General features: G+C 35.0%; 1 pseudogene; it reads left to right on the top strand.

Moving 5' to 3' along the window:
- Window positions 1-7247: 7247 nt before the first annotated feature.
- On the top strand, window positions 7248-13587 carry LOC146882542 (uncharacterized; annotated as a pseudogene).
- Window positions 13588-13972: the final 385 nt, after the last annotated feature.

Here is a 13972-nt window from a genome sequence, read left to right as displayed (position 1 = left end):
GGTTAAACATATTTTCCCTAAGGTTTTCTTACATAGATTGGTCTCATTGTGAAAAAATGTATTAAATCTCTATTGTAGAAATTATTGTAAACCTAGATTGGGATTGATGATTTGATGAAGGAGAATCTAGGCAAAGCCAAAGAGACTTGGGAATAACATAGGAAGTAGAGGGGTATGTGATGAAGGATTATCTTGTTTCCTTTTAAGATTATTGAATATGGTGTGAGTTGATTAAGAAAGCTAAGTGAAATCCCCACTAGACATTAAGATAGCAAGCTATCTAGATGTGAAGGTTCCTTTCACAAAGCTCAAGAGAAGAAGATGATGGATTGATTCAAAACGAAAAGGAAATGGAAAGCACATAAACCATAGAAAACCAAGAACAATTAAAGGAAGAAGAAAACACAAAATGGAAAGGAAAGAAATGGTAAAAATGTGAGAAGCACGCCACTACAAGGCTAGGCTAGAAGCCATGACAACCTTGAAGATGAGTGGATGTGTGCCGCCACTTGCTATACAAGATAAGGATTAAAAGTATTCACTCCCTAGGGAGGAAACTCTCACAAATGGTTGAGACACAAGAGTGTTTTTACTTCAAAATGTTCAACCCTTTTACATGTCTAGGAGAACCCCTTATATAGAAGAACTTAGGGGCCTCTAAGCAAATAACAAATACATAAGGATGTCTCGACAAAAACCTAACCCCAGCTTCTAGAAACTAGGTCAAATAAGGTTACAAAAAATGAGAGACAAAAGAGCTAACTATGGTGTGTGCAAGGCTAATTTCGTTCTAGCACAAAAGGAGACAAAGAATGTGTCTCATATGTCTCCAAAAAGTGGCCAAAGTGTGCTAAAAACAAAGGAGACCAAAGGTACATAGGTACACTTGTTTTATGCCTTTTACTTTATGCTTTATGCCTTTCCTTTACTCTCTCATCCACATCATTTATGCTCCCCAATCACCATGCACCACCTAACATTTCTTTCTTACTCCTATTTAACCTACAAAGCAAATAAACATAGATTAGCATGTTGGCTTAAGTCAAGTCAACTATAGTCAACAAGTCAAATCTAGTCAAAGGTCAACAAGTCAACTAAAGTTGATTCAACTAAGTCAACTTAGGGAATCAAAAATAAGAAACACAAATGAAAGGGATGAAGGATTAGTGAACTTCCTTTCTAAACATGCTTAGTCTTCTTAAGCATGTGCCTCCATTCTTGGTTAGGGTCAATCCTTCATCATCCTCCCCTCCTTGGAGAGAATTTGACCACAAATTCTTTAAGCCTTTGTAGATGGAGCTTGACTTGATTTGGGGGAGGATTTGCACCTCTCTTTTATGAGCTCTTGTTCCATCCTTTCTAATGGTATTACCCCTAGCTTTGGTTAGGCCATCCCTCTTTTCTAGACCATTCTTCCTCTCATGCTTGCGCATTGGGTCTTCCTTTTGAGCCTTGGAAGAGAAGGAAGAATGGTGATGTCCATCTTGCTTTGGAAATCTTTTTTTGGAGGCAAGTAACACTTTGGAGGTAACTTGCTCTTTTTCTTTTTCATCTTTTCTCTTATCTTTCACTTTATTTTGGTCCTCATTTGCTTGATTGGGTGAGAGAGGTAGGAGTGTGAACTTCTTGACTTGGAAGGAGAAAACATAGGTGTTAGCATGGCCATCATAAAAGACTTTTCTATCAAATTGCCATGGCCTACCTAGCAAAATATGAGTTGCTTCCATAGGCACAACATCACATAACACCTCATCTTTAAAATTTCCAATTGAAAAGATATGAGGACTTGTTGAGTTACTTTAATGTCTTCTTCCTTAAGCCATGATAGCTTGTAGGGCTTGGCATGAGGGATAGTTTTCAAGCCAAGCTTGTCCACAACCCTTGTGCTAGCCACATTTACACTACTTCCATTATCTATGAGGAGGGGACATAGTTTGTCATTAATATGGCACCTTGAATGAAAAATGTTTTGTCTTTGAGAAGGGTCAAGTTCCTTGGAAACTTGTCTTAGTTGGTGCCTTATCATTAACAATCCACCTTCAGGGGGTTTAATCCTTTCACTTGAAGAAGAAGTGTGGGAAAAAGTACTTTTGGGGGAAGGGGGAGAATAATGTTCACTCTCTACTTCTCTTTTAAGGTTTAAGGCCTTGGTTCTTTTGGTAGGACAATTTGAAGCTATGTGCCCATATCCTAAACACTTAAAACATTTTATAGAACTTGTCCATGTACCTTGAGAAGAATTAGGAGTTTCATTTGAAGGCCTAAACGAATTAGTCCTAGGAGGTGGGTCTTGGGAACTCTTGGGTGGTGATTTATCATGTTTTCTTTCTTTATCTTTCCAAGTACTAGAATAGTAGTCATTGTATGAACCACTCCTCTTGGCCTTTTTTTTCTTTTGCAATTGAGTTTCAACTTTGATGGCCAAATGTAAAACTTTGTCAAGAGAGGAGTACTCATATAACTCTACTAAATCTTGTATGTCCCTCCTTAACCCACTCACAAATCTAGCTACCTTTTCCTTTTCACTTTCAAATTGGAGTCCTATTTTTAGAAGCATGGACTCCATTAACTTGTAATATTCATCCACACACATGGACCCTTGTTGAAGCATTTGGAGCTTCAAAAGATTCTTCCTCCTATAGTAGGAAGGAACAAATCTAGCGCGCATCAAATTTTTAAGGTCCCTCCAAGAAGTCGCGAGTGACTCTTGGTTAATATTGTCCATACATAATTGATGCCACCAAGTCATGGCATAATCCTCAAACTCTAAGACTACCAAATCTACTTGCTTTTGACCACTAACTACATGAATGGTAAAAATTTGGTCCACTTTTTGTTCCCACTCAATGTAGATGTTTAGGTCATTTTCTCCTTTGAACTTAGGAATCTTAGGAGTTTGCTTCTCTTGTGATGGGTTGCGCCTAGAATGCCCTCTTTTCCTAGCCTCTCTTTCTTGCTCCCTAGCTTCAAGCCTTTGAATGTGCTCTTGGATTCTTAGGTCACTTTGCTCCTTGTCCTTTCTCAATTGTTCAAAGGCCTCCTTCCTAGACAACTCCAAATCCCGAAGCAATCTCATCAATGTATTGTTTTTGTTTGGTGTAGGTGCATTTGATGAACTTGCCATGATTCCTACAACAAAAACACTCAAAGCCAAAATAAAATAAATGAATTAGGGGATAGACAACATGAAACCAAGACCAATTCCAACCCAAGTGTTTAGATCAGTCTCCCAAAGTAACAAGGCAAGGCTAGCACTCAAAATCCACCAAAAGAGTGAAGCAAACACTTTTAAAAACTTGTTCAAAACCTTTCAAATGCAAGACAAGTGATTCGGCCACAACATCCCAAGAGTTTCAAGAAAAGAAAACTACTAAGACACAACAAAGAACACCTAGTGACAAGCAAGAAAAGCACAAAAACAAGAAAGTTTAACTTCTAAGGACATTTTGTTTTAAAGACAAAACTTGAACAAGACTAAAGCAATGAAAAACACTTTTAAAGACTCTATAGAAAGCATTTGAACAAGCCAAGATTATACCTCAAATTATGCATACACCAAGAAAGATCATAACCAAGTTAAAGCATGTAACTAATTTGCCAATATCACCCAAAATTCAAGTATAAAATTTGGTAGCATAACACCTAGTAAAAATGGCCAAATGGATTCACCAAGCAACACATTAGCTCTTGGCCAAACTGTTTTTGGTCATGAAAATAATTTTTCTTTTCAAAACTAGGTACTTAAGATGATGAGAAGGATATTTTAGGGTGTCTTGAACACTTAGTTCCTTAAAAATTAGGTCAAAATCAATTTCAAGGAGCATGCTACAAAAAAAGGCACAGATCTCATGCAATAGCTCAAATACTTAGAAACAAGAATAAAAAAACTCAAAGAAGCATATGACATATGACTCAAGCAAAAGTTAGACACATTTAAAGACTCAACATGACATACACAAAGACACAAACATGTAGCTATCATGCATTTAAACTGATGGATTTGATGCTCAAAGACTAAGCATCCAAAGATATGTTATCCAACCACATTTAGGAGTAAGAAGAGTAACAAAAACAGTAGCCAAAACTGCCCAACATAACCTGAAAAACGTTGATTCGCGGTGATCTCGGTAGCTCTGACCTTTGCTCACTATTTCAATCATAACTCTCTCCACAAAACTCCAAATGCATTGGTTCTTTTTTTGTTAGAAACTAGACTAACATAGCTTTCGTTTGACATCAAGAACGTAATTTTTGGATCACTGAGCAGGTGCAGTTTAATCTTTTAAAATCGTGAACAGTTTCTGCCAGCATTATTTTTGTGTGCAATGGAAGTGGATTTGAACCATACAAAGATAGCTACAACAAGACAAGGTTAGCACATGAAAAACACCATATTCAAGATAACCTAGGCTCTAGATACCAAATGATAAAGGATTATCTTGTTTCCTTTTAACATTATTGAATATGGTGTGAGTTGATTAAGAAAGCTAAGTGAAATCCCCACTAGACATTAAGATAGCAAGCTATCTAGATGTGAAGGTTACTTTCACAAAGCTCAAGAGAAGAAGATGATAGATTGATTCAAAGCGAAAAGGAAATGGAAAACACATAAACCATAGAAAACCAAGAACAATTAAAGGAAGAAGAAAATATAAAATGGAAAGGAAAAAAATGGTAAAAATGTGAGAAGCACGCCACTACAAGGCTAGGCTAGAAGCCATGACAACCTTGAAGATGAGTGGATGTGTGCCGCCACTTGCTATGCAAGATAAGGCTTAAAAGTATTCACTCCCTAGGGAGGAAACTCTCACAAATGGTTGAGACACAAGAGTGTTTTTACTTCAAAATGTTCAACCCTTTTACATGTCTAGGAGCACCCCTTATATAGAAGAACTTAGGGCCTCTAAGCAAATAACAAATACATAAGGATGTCTCTACAAAAACCTAACCCTAGCTTCTAGAAACTAGGTCAAATAAGGTTACAAAAAATGAGAGACAAAAGAGCTAACTATGGTGTGTGCAAGGCTAATTTCGTTCTAGCACAAAAGGAGACAAAGAATGTGTCTCATATGTCTCCAAAAAGTGGCCAAAGTGTGCTAAAAACAAAGGAGACCAAAGGTACATAGGTACACTTGTTTTATGCCTTTTACTTTATGCTTTATGCCTTTGCTTTACTCTCTCATCCACATCATTTATGCTCCCCAATCACCATGCATCACCTAACATTTCTTTCTTACTCCTATTTAACCTACAAAGCAAATAAACATAGATTAGCATGTTGGCTTAAGTCAAGTCAACTATAGTCAACAAGTCAAACCTAGTCAAAGGTCAACAAGTCAACTAAAGTTGATTCAACTAAGTCAACTTAGGGAATCAAAAATAAGAAACACAAATGAAAGGGATGAAGGATTAGTGAACTTCCTTTCTAAACATGCTTAGTCTTCTTAAGCATGTGCCTCCATCCTTGGTTGGGGTCAATCCTTCATCAGTATGTATAACTCAAGATAGTGCAAAAATAGGCTTTTAAACTTGTCAATTTAAGTCTCTTTAGAAGGGAACAAACCTAAAACATTTGCAGTGGCATTTTTGTAAATAAAAGGCACTATTAGTCTGATAATAGATTTAAATTTATGTTTCAAGTTTGTTCAAAGAGAAACGGACTTAAATTTTGCATCTTTTCAATTTTTTAACATACTTAAATCGATGTTTTTAAGTCTGCTAGGTAGGGATGACAATGGGGCAGGATGGAGATGAGTTTCATTATCCCATACTCATCCCTAGAGAAAAAATTCTTTCCTATCCCCATACCTAAATCCAATAGGTATCAAATTTTTGTCCGATCCCACTAAGTATCAGGTATATTATAACATCCCTGTAGGATATTACTTAAATAAAATAAAATAAACAGGGCAGAAATAAATACATCATTTATTAAATAAATCATTTCTCAAAAACACGGGAAAATTCAAAAACATTCAAATTTAATATCCAACATAAGCAGATAAAGTATTAATAAAATACTCAAATAGTCTTATTACAAATTTGAAGTCCAAACCATAAAGAAATTACAGAAAATTATTTAAAAATGCTTTATAAACAATCTCACGATCTCTATTCCCACTCTCCGCTACTAGGCATCTCCTGGCCCACCTGAAACATCATCTGCTCCTGGATAACAAGTTACCCGATCATCGCCACACACACATAGATAGGATGAGCTATGCACAAATATATATATATATATATATATATATATATATATATATATATATATATATATATATATATAAAATAAATATGTCATCCATCCCAAGGAAAATAACATCACTAAAGTATTTCATTATTCTCAAATTACACATCCCTAATGTCATAGTCCTTAACTATGCACCTTGTAAGACCCGTGAAATTTAATTAATTAAATAAATAATTAATTAATAAATGAGGGTCGTGGAAGCCTTTATGGTATTTAATAGTGGTTGATGTGATGTGGAAAAGTACTAACTCAACTGGTTGAGAGTACTTTGATTGTGTGAGAGGTCTTGGGTTCGAGTCTTATATATGCCAATTATGTGTTATTTAATTATTATTGTTTTAATAATATGAATGTGCGTGTTAATCGAGAATATAGTATTTGAATTATGTTAGTTAGCACGAAACATGAATTTGCTTGATGGTTTAGCATTGACTTAATATTTGCATGGTTAAGGGTTCAAACCTTGGTGAGACTTAAATTAAGTTTTATTTTTGCTAAACTTGATTTTTGGCAAAGAAGAGAAGAGATAGAGAACCTAGCAACCACGTTAAGGTAGCCAAAGGGGCTGAAAGAGGGTTTTCTTGGTCTGGACTGGTACTGCACGAAAAGGGAGAGAAATCAGAGTGAAGAGAGTGAGTTGGGTGAATCTGTTAGGCATAAGGATCCAGGTTAGGGGAGTTCCTTCGTTGTTTTAAATTGTGATTGTTGCGTAATCATGTAATGTATGGAATTGTTAAAGCCTACATCTCTGTTAATGTCGAGTTTTGCTCGCGTTTCTGGATTTTCCAGAAACCGCCTAGCGGTAGGTCATATGCCGCCAGGCAGCCTATGTGTTTTAGTCTATTTTTTGGGTTCGCGTATGAACCGCCTGGCGGCTGAGGGTGGCCCGCCAGGCGACGCAACATGCATCTTCCCATTTTCTCGTTTTGGTTGGTTTGTCAACGATGTCGTGGTGTTTGGGTTGTATTTCTATTGTACATATTTAATTGGCATGATGAATGTTGGGATGAAGGTGCGTACTGTAATTGGAAAAATTGGGGTGCAGTTCGGTGTTGGAAAATCTGGGCAGAACCCAGATGTGTATGCACCGCCTGGCGGCGCATGAACTGCTGCCAGGCGGCCTGTCAATGCAGTGAATTTTTTTGGGCAGTCTTGTGTGGGTTTCGTGTCTTTGGGTATTTAATAGGCAAACTGTACTTGTATGATTTAGAAATTTAACAGGTAGGAAGAATTTGACTTAAACGAGACTAGTTAATATCTGTTCAAATCTTTCTAATATTGAGAGGATGGATTTTGGTAAAGAATTTACGAATCCATCTTCCCTTTTCTGCTTAAATAATTGAATGGGAACACAATTTTTTTTTAAATATGTCGTCTCTAATCTGTAATAATAGTACAAATCACACAAACGAACAAAGGCTTAAGGCTTTCTCCCTATGAGAGTTTTCTCCTAGCTTGTGCCTTTGGTGTGGTGGTTAGTAGTGGAACTTTCCTTTCTTGGAGGGTTTTCTCTAAAGCTTAATTGCTAAATATGGTGCATGGAGTTTCTTTGTAGTGAATTGGTCAATCATAGGGGGCTATATTTGAATCTTTGTTAAACTACTTTTTGGTGCTTAGTGTCTATTCTTTGACTTAGCGATAATTGTAAGATTCGATGAATTTAAATAATTAAATAAATAATTATTTAATAAATTGGGTAGTGGAAGCCTTTGTGGTATTTAATGCGGATTATTATGATGTGGTAAAGTACTAGCTTAAGTGGGCGAGATTGATCATGAGGAGTGATAATAAAATCCTAGATTTATAAAAGTTATCATGAAACATGAATTGGTTGTGCATTTGCTTTGTAATTGAGTGTTTATGTGTTCAAACCTTGTTAAGAACAAATTAAGCTTTCTTTTTGCCAAAATTCTTTTTGGCATGATAGTGAAAGGCCATAAAAACCCTAGTGTTCTAAGTGCAGCCAAGAGGGTTTGAAAACAACCATAATGGACTTTGAATAGCCATTAACTTCATGATTAAATACAATTTCGTTTTTGGACCATTAACCACCATTAAGGGGTAACTAAGAGATAGAGATTGAGAGAGAAAGGAATAGTTTGGGACTGCATTTTTTTTAGAGTTGGAGAGAGAGAATTTCAGAGTAGTCATTGTGTCCAGAAAGAGAGTGTGAGTGTTGTTCGTGGGTGGAGCAAGAGGGAGGCCATTGTGATCAAAGAGGAGCTCTAGACTCATCAATTATAAGCTAGGAAACCAGTAAGGGGAGTTTTTCATAATTGTTTTGATTTGATTATGATGAATTGAGCTTTCTAATGATCAATTGCATGATATTCCAACCCCTTTTTAAGTTGTTTTTCGTAAGTTTATGGTTTTTTGCACAAAAATTGCATGGCGGTCATGAGTGTACCGCTAGGCGACTCATCTATTTCTACCCAATTTTCTGGGTTCTGGTTTGAACCGCCTGACAGTGATGAACTACCGCCAGGCGATGCGACGTTGTTCTGGACTATTTTTGTGTTGTTGGTGCAGAAGTCATTGCGACTTCTGGAATTTGTTGTTGTATATTGTGCTTTGATGATTAATGCTATTAATTAAATGGAATTAGGTTGCATGATAAATCATTTGAGCAAGGGTGCGTGAGTGATCATTGGATTGTGTGAGAGCTTGAAGACAGTAAATAAGGAATCTGATTCTAGTGTCTAAATGTCATTAATCGTAGTAATGTTGTTGTGTATTGTACTTCTGTATTGCATGTGAATTTTGCCTAATCGTATGGTGGGACGGTATATCAAAAGATTGGGGATTTTTTTCACACAAAGAAGGAAATTGGGAAATTCCCAAGGCGTGATACACCACTTGGCTGTGCGAAATCTACCGCCAAGCGGTAGCTCTAGTTTTTCCGTCTTGCGTTGTGGCTGAACATGACTATAGGGTTGAGTTTAATGGAGTATTAATATAGATTCATGTGGACGAGAATAAGGCACTGAAACTTTGGTGGTTTAGAATGAGTTAATGAAAAAGTATATGATGGTATGGTTATTTAAATGTGTAATTTTGAAGTGATGTGCGAAAGGTAATTTAAAAGAGAGAATGGATTATTCTAATTGAGAGTGTAGGTTCTGGAAAATATAGTTTGCTTTAAGTATATACTGTGAGATGTTGGAAGGTTACGTAATAGTGGGTTAAGGTATCAATTCATGATTTGTGTATATGTAATTTAAGGATATTTGAAGGGAAGGTTTGGTGCTACTCTAGTGTATCAGAAGCATGTGTTTGATGATGAGATAATGGATAATGTATCATTTTCATAAGTTTAACTAAGCCATGGTGTAATGATAGAGTGTTTGGTGAATCACATGTCTTGAATATATGAATTTGTGAATATGAGTTATAGGTAAATCAACCATGTGTTGTGTGGTAATTAGACCTAGGTTCGGATATGTGAGTGTGCATTGTTACCTTTGAAAGTTTTGGGATTGATGAACAATCTAATTTTTGGGTGTTAAAACCAATAGACCTGAACTACTGATGTCGCGTTTGGCGGCCTGCGGGTGTTCGCCAGGGGATAGTACAAGCAGGGGTGTCACTACAGCGCGTGGCGCCTAGCGGTAAGGAGTGACCCGTCAGGTGATAGACCCTAAGACAGTGGGTCTGGAAACAGCCTGGCGCCTGGCGACAATGGTGTCTTGCCAGGCGGTCTGCGCAGGATTTTTGATTAGGAGATGTTGTGTCATGAGTGGGTAGGTTCATGGATGGTGATGAACACGTGATGATATAAGCGGGGAGGTTCATATTCTAATACTCTCGTGTGGGGATATGAGCGGGGAGGTTCATATGTTTTGTGGTCACACTTGAGAGATGTTGTGAGTGGGGAGGTTCGTAGATGGTCGATCACATGTGTTGGACTATGGGCGGGGAGGTCCATAGAGTTAGACTATGAGCGAGGAGGTTCGTAGAGGCAGGATCACGAACGGGCAAGTTTGTGGGAGCATCATATATCCTGAGTCCATAGTTAGTTGTTGTGTGACTTGCAGGTTGAAAAACCTTGGGGTATAAGGTCTTGACCAAGAACTAACTAGAATAAAATAGTTGAGTGCATCGTGATTTTTATTAACTTATATGTTAATTATTATAAGCTCACGCTTTCTGTTTGTGTTTGGCGATGATCGTGTGACTTGTTACACTAGAGCATATGATATTCCAGGTGATGTTGTGTATGCGTAGCGTTGGAGAGGAGGCTAGCATGGGATTGCATTATAATCATTTACGACTTTTGGTTTCCATTCAGCTATTTTGGGACATTGTAAAACGTTGTATGAAATTCAAATTTTCCTACATTTGAGAATAATAAATTACGTCATTTGCATTTCAATTACTTTTTATTTATATATTTTAAGTAATTTTCAGTAGGGACGTCACAATAATACTCTTTAATTCTTTGAAATTTCATGCAAAATCAGTCAAACACATTAATTTTCCAATTCTCCTGATTCTTCATTCCTCATTTTGTAATTTTAAGTAAAAGAGGTTTGATTTACTTGAAAATGTATCAATTTGATGTACTATAAGTGTCAAAAGAATATGTAAAATTAAGTAAATTGCACACTTATCAAGCATAGCAATCCAATTGCCACACAATCTAGTTATGACCTTGTCACCTAACCTCAATCATGGGACAATATTTGTCACCTGCAACAATATTCCATCTTAGGAATTGTCTCTCTGAGAGTATAATTGTTTTATTGTGACTCGTCCCATCTAGCATATGCCATGGGATAATTGCGCATCACAACAAATCTTTCGCTAAACAATTGCCCCATTATATATCGAAATCATGACATTTGCTTTGATACCAATTGTTTGATTGAGTGTTTACCAGTAGGAGAAAAGTTATAAGTGATAGTCAAAATGTAACTCTTTCTACTTAAGACCATAACAACCCAAGTTCCACGATTTGATTATGACTTGGCCACTTACCCTTCACTATAGAACAATTAATGCTACCTGCAACAAATTTATATAATGTTGACTAAGCCAACTCTATATCAATGCTATGTAGAGTTGACCAAGTTGACTCTATGTAAAGTTAGACAAACTTATATGCAACATTAATTAAGCCAACTCTAAGTAGGTTGGGGGTTCTCCATGTGGTCCAACACATTTTGTTTCATTTTAATGAATAAACCTTCAAAAGGTCAACCAGGAGGCTTACAACGAATCCAACACTACTGATTAGTAGGATTAATGTTTCACGCCCTTCCATCCTAGAAAAACACTTCCCTTCTTCTTACAAGCTCTTCCAATACCATAAGATGAGTTGTCATCCATGTCATAAAAATGAAGATCATGGGTTCTTGCAAATAGCACAAGTGTAAAGAACATGAAAGACGAAAATTATAATTATCATGTCCATGAGAAAGAACATAGGTGGCACTATTGTGAATTGTTTGGTTTGTCAATTTTAGAAAGGAATTAGATGTAAATGGTGAATCTGAGGTGTGATGGATGGATTATTGTGTGTAATGTCAATCAACCTTAAACTGTGATGGTGTAGAATTTTGAAAAATGAAATATGTTGTATAACGCCAACAACCATGCCAAGGCCAATGCTTATTTGCCCTTGATTAAAACTTATCTATAGGGATTTAACTTTTTAATATTTAGAAAAAGGAACTTTTTACACCTCTTTTCGTTCAACCATATTAAATACTAATAATTTAATTTTTTAATATTTAATATTTTAAATAAAATAGTACTTTCATATTTCAATGCTAAATAATTATTAGTTTTTAATTTCAGATTTCAATACTTTCGTATGCTTTACATAATTTTATTTTATTTTATTTTAAATTATAAACATAAAAATATAAGTTTTATATTTTGAACTTAATTGTATAAATATATTAGGTATTAAAATTACTTAAATCAAATACTTTTATTTTTTTAATTATAAATTTTTAGTAAATTTTGTATTTTCAATTTGTTTTATTATAAGAAATTAAGATGAGTATACATAATCAAGCTATTGAACAAGAAGATGAAACAAAACCTCTTTGGATATATGTTTCAAAGACAAGAAAAACTCTCGGTGGTGGAAATTATTATTTCAAGTGTAGTTTATGTGATTTTAAATTTAATGGATCTTACACTCGAAGGAGAGCTCATCTCTTCAAAATTAAAGGAGAAGGGCTTAGAATCCGTCAAATGTTGAGTTTAAAAGATTAGACAATGAAGCAACTTTGAAAATAGAAAATGTATGAAATGTGGGATTCAATGATTGAAGATGTGAGAAAGATTATATACCAACATGAAAGAAAGGCATAAATTGAACATTGAGCTTATTTTGAGGCAGTAAACTCAGTATTAATTGATAGTTGGACTAAGAGTAGCACATTTCTTCATTGTCTTACTCATTCTTTAAATCCAAGGTAATTATATTATTAAATTATTTTATTATAATATTAAAATCAAATACTTTCATTTAAATCCAAGGTAAATATATAATATTATTTTAATCCATGCTTATGATTTTTTAATATTGTAGATATTATAGTGATGAATGGTTAAGTGAAGATTCACATAGACGTGCCCCACATGAAGATGTGGAACTTACTCATGAAAGGAAGAAATGTCTTATGAGGTACTTTGATGATGTGGATGTAAAAAGACAAGAAAATATAGAGTTTGCAAACTTTTCAGATGAAAGAGAAGATTTTGCAGATGTCAACTCTGTAAGAGATAGAAGTAAAATGGATGCAAAATCATGGTGAATTGTTCATGGATCTCAAGCCCCAACACTTCAAAAGATAGCTCTTAAGCTACTTGGACAACCTTGTTCTTCTTCTTGTTGTGAAAGGAACTGGAGTACCTACTCTTTTATACATTATTTGAAAAGAAATAAGATGACACCTAAAAGGGCGAAAGAATTATTATTTGTCCAAAGTAATCTTCATCTTCTCTCAAGAAACTCCTCAAAGTACAAAGAAGAGGAAATTAAATTGTGGGATATTACAGGAGATAACTTTTCATTGCAAGATAGTGGAATTCTTCAGATTGCTAGCCTATCTCTTGATGAACCAAAATTAGAAGAAGTATTTTTAGATGAAGATGAACAAATAGGAGAGCTAAACATTATGATTTACAGACATTTTTCTTTTGTTATACTTTTTTTTAACAATTCTTTATCTTGGTAGGCTTTTTTTGATATAAATGTTAATCTTCATTGTTTAGACTATAAACTATAATAATAATAATAATAATAATAATAATTATTATTATTATTATTATTATTATTATTATATATATATATATATATATATATATATATATATATATATATATATTATCGTGTTTTTTCCTATATTTCTTTAGTCGTATCCCATGTTTGTGTCCTTGTCGTGTCTGTTTCCGTGTCCATGTGGGCTTCATATGTAATTAGTCTACTAGCCATTTATAGTCGTTTTGAGTACAACAGCTATAAATACGAGTCAATAAATTATAATGTAAATTCTAATGAATAACAACAACAACAACAAGAGATGAATCAAGTTTTCTCACAAGAGCGGAGAGTTGTTGTCTACATATATCACCTATGATGAGAGTTCTTTACGAAATCATCATTTATTTTTCCAACTTATAACAACAATTCATAGTAAGAATTGTAGTTGTAGGTTGCATATAGAACGACAACTTTGCAAAGAACCATTGTCGTATATGCTA

This window comes from Vigna unguiculata, chromosome 10 (assembly GCF_037176805.1).
Source record: "Vigna unguiculata cultivar grain cowpea cultivar isolate G323 ecotype 2 chromosome 10, ASM3717680v1, whole genome shotgun sequence".
NCBI lineage: Eukaryota > Viridiplantae > Streptophyta > Magnoliopsida > Fabales > Fabaceae > Vigna > Vigna unguiculata.
The sequence above is the reverse complement of the archived record's forward strand: the minus strand, read 5'-3'. Positions and strand labels throughout refer to the sequence as shown.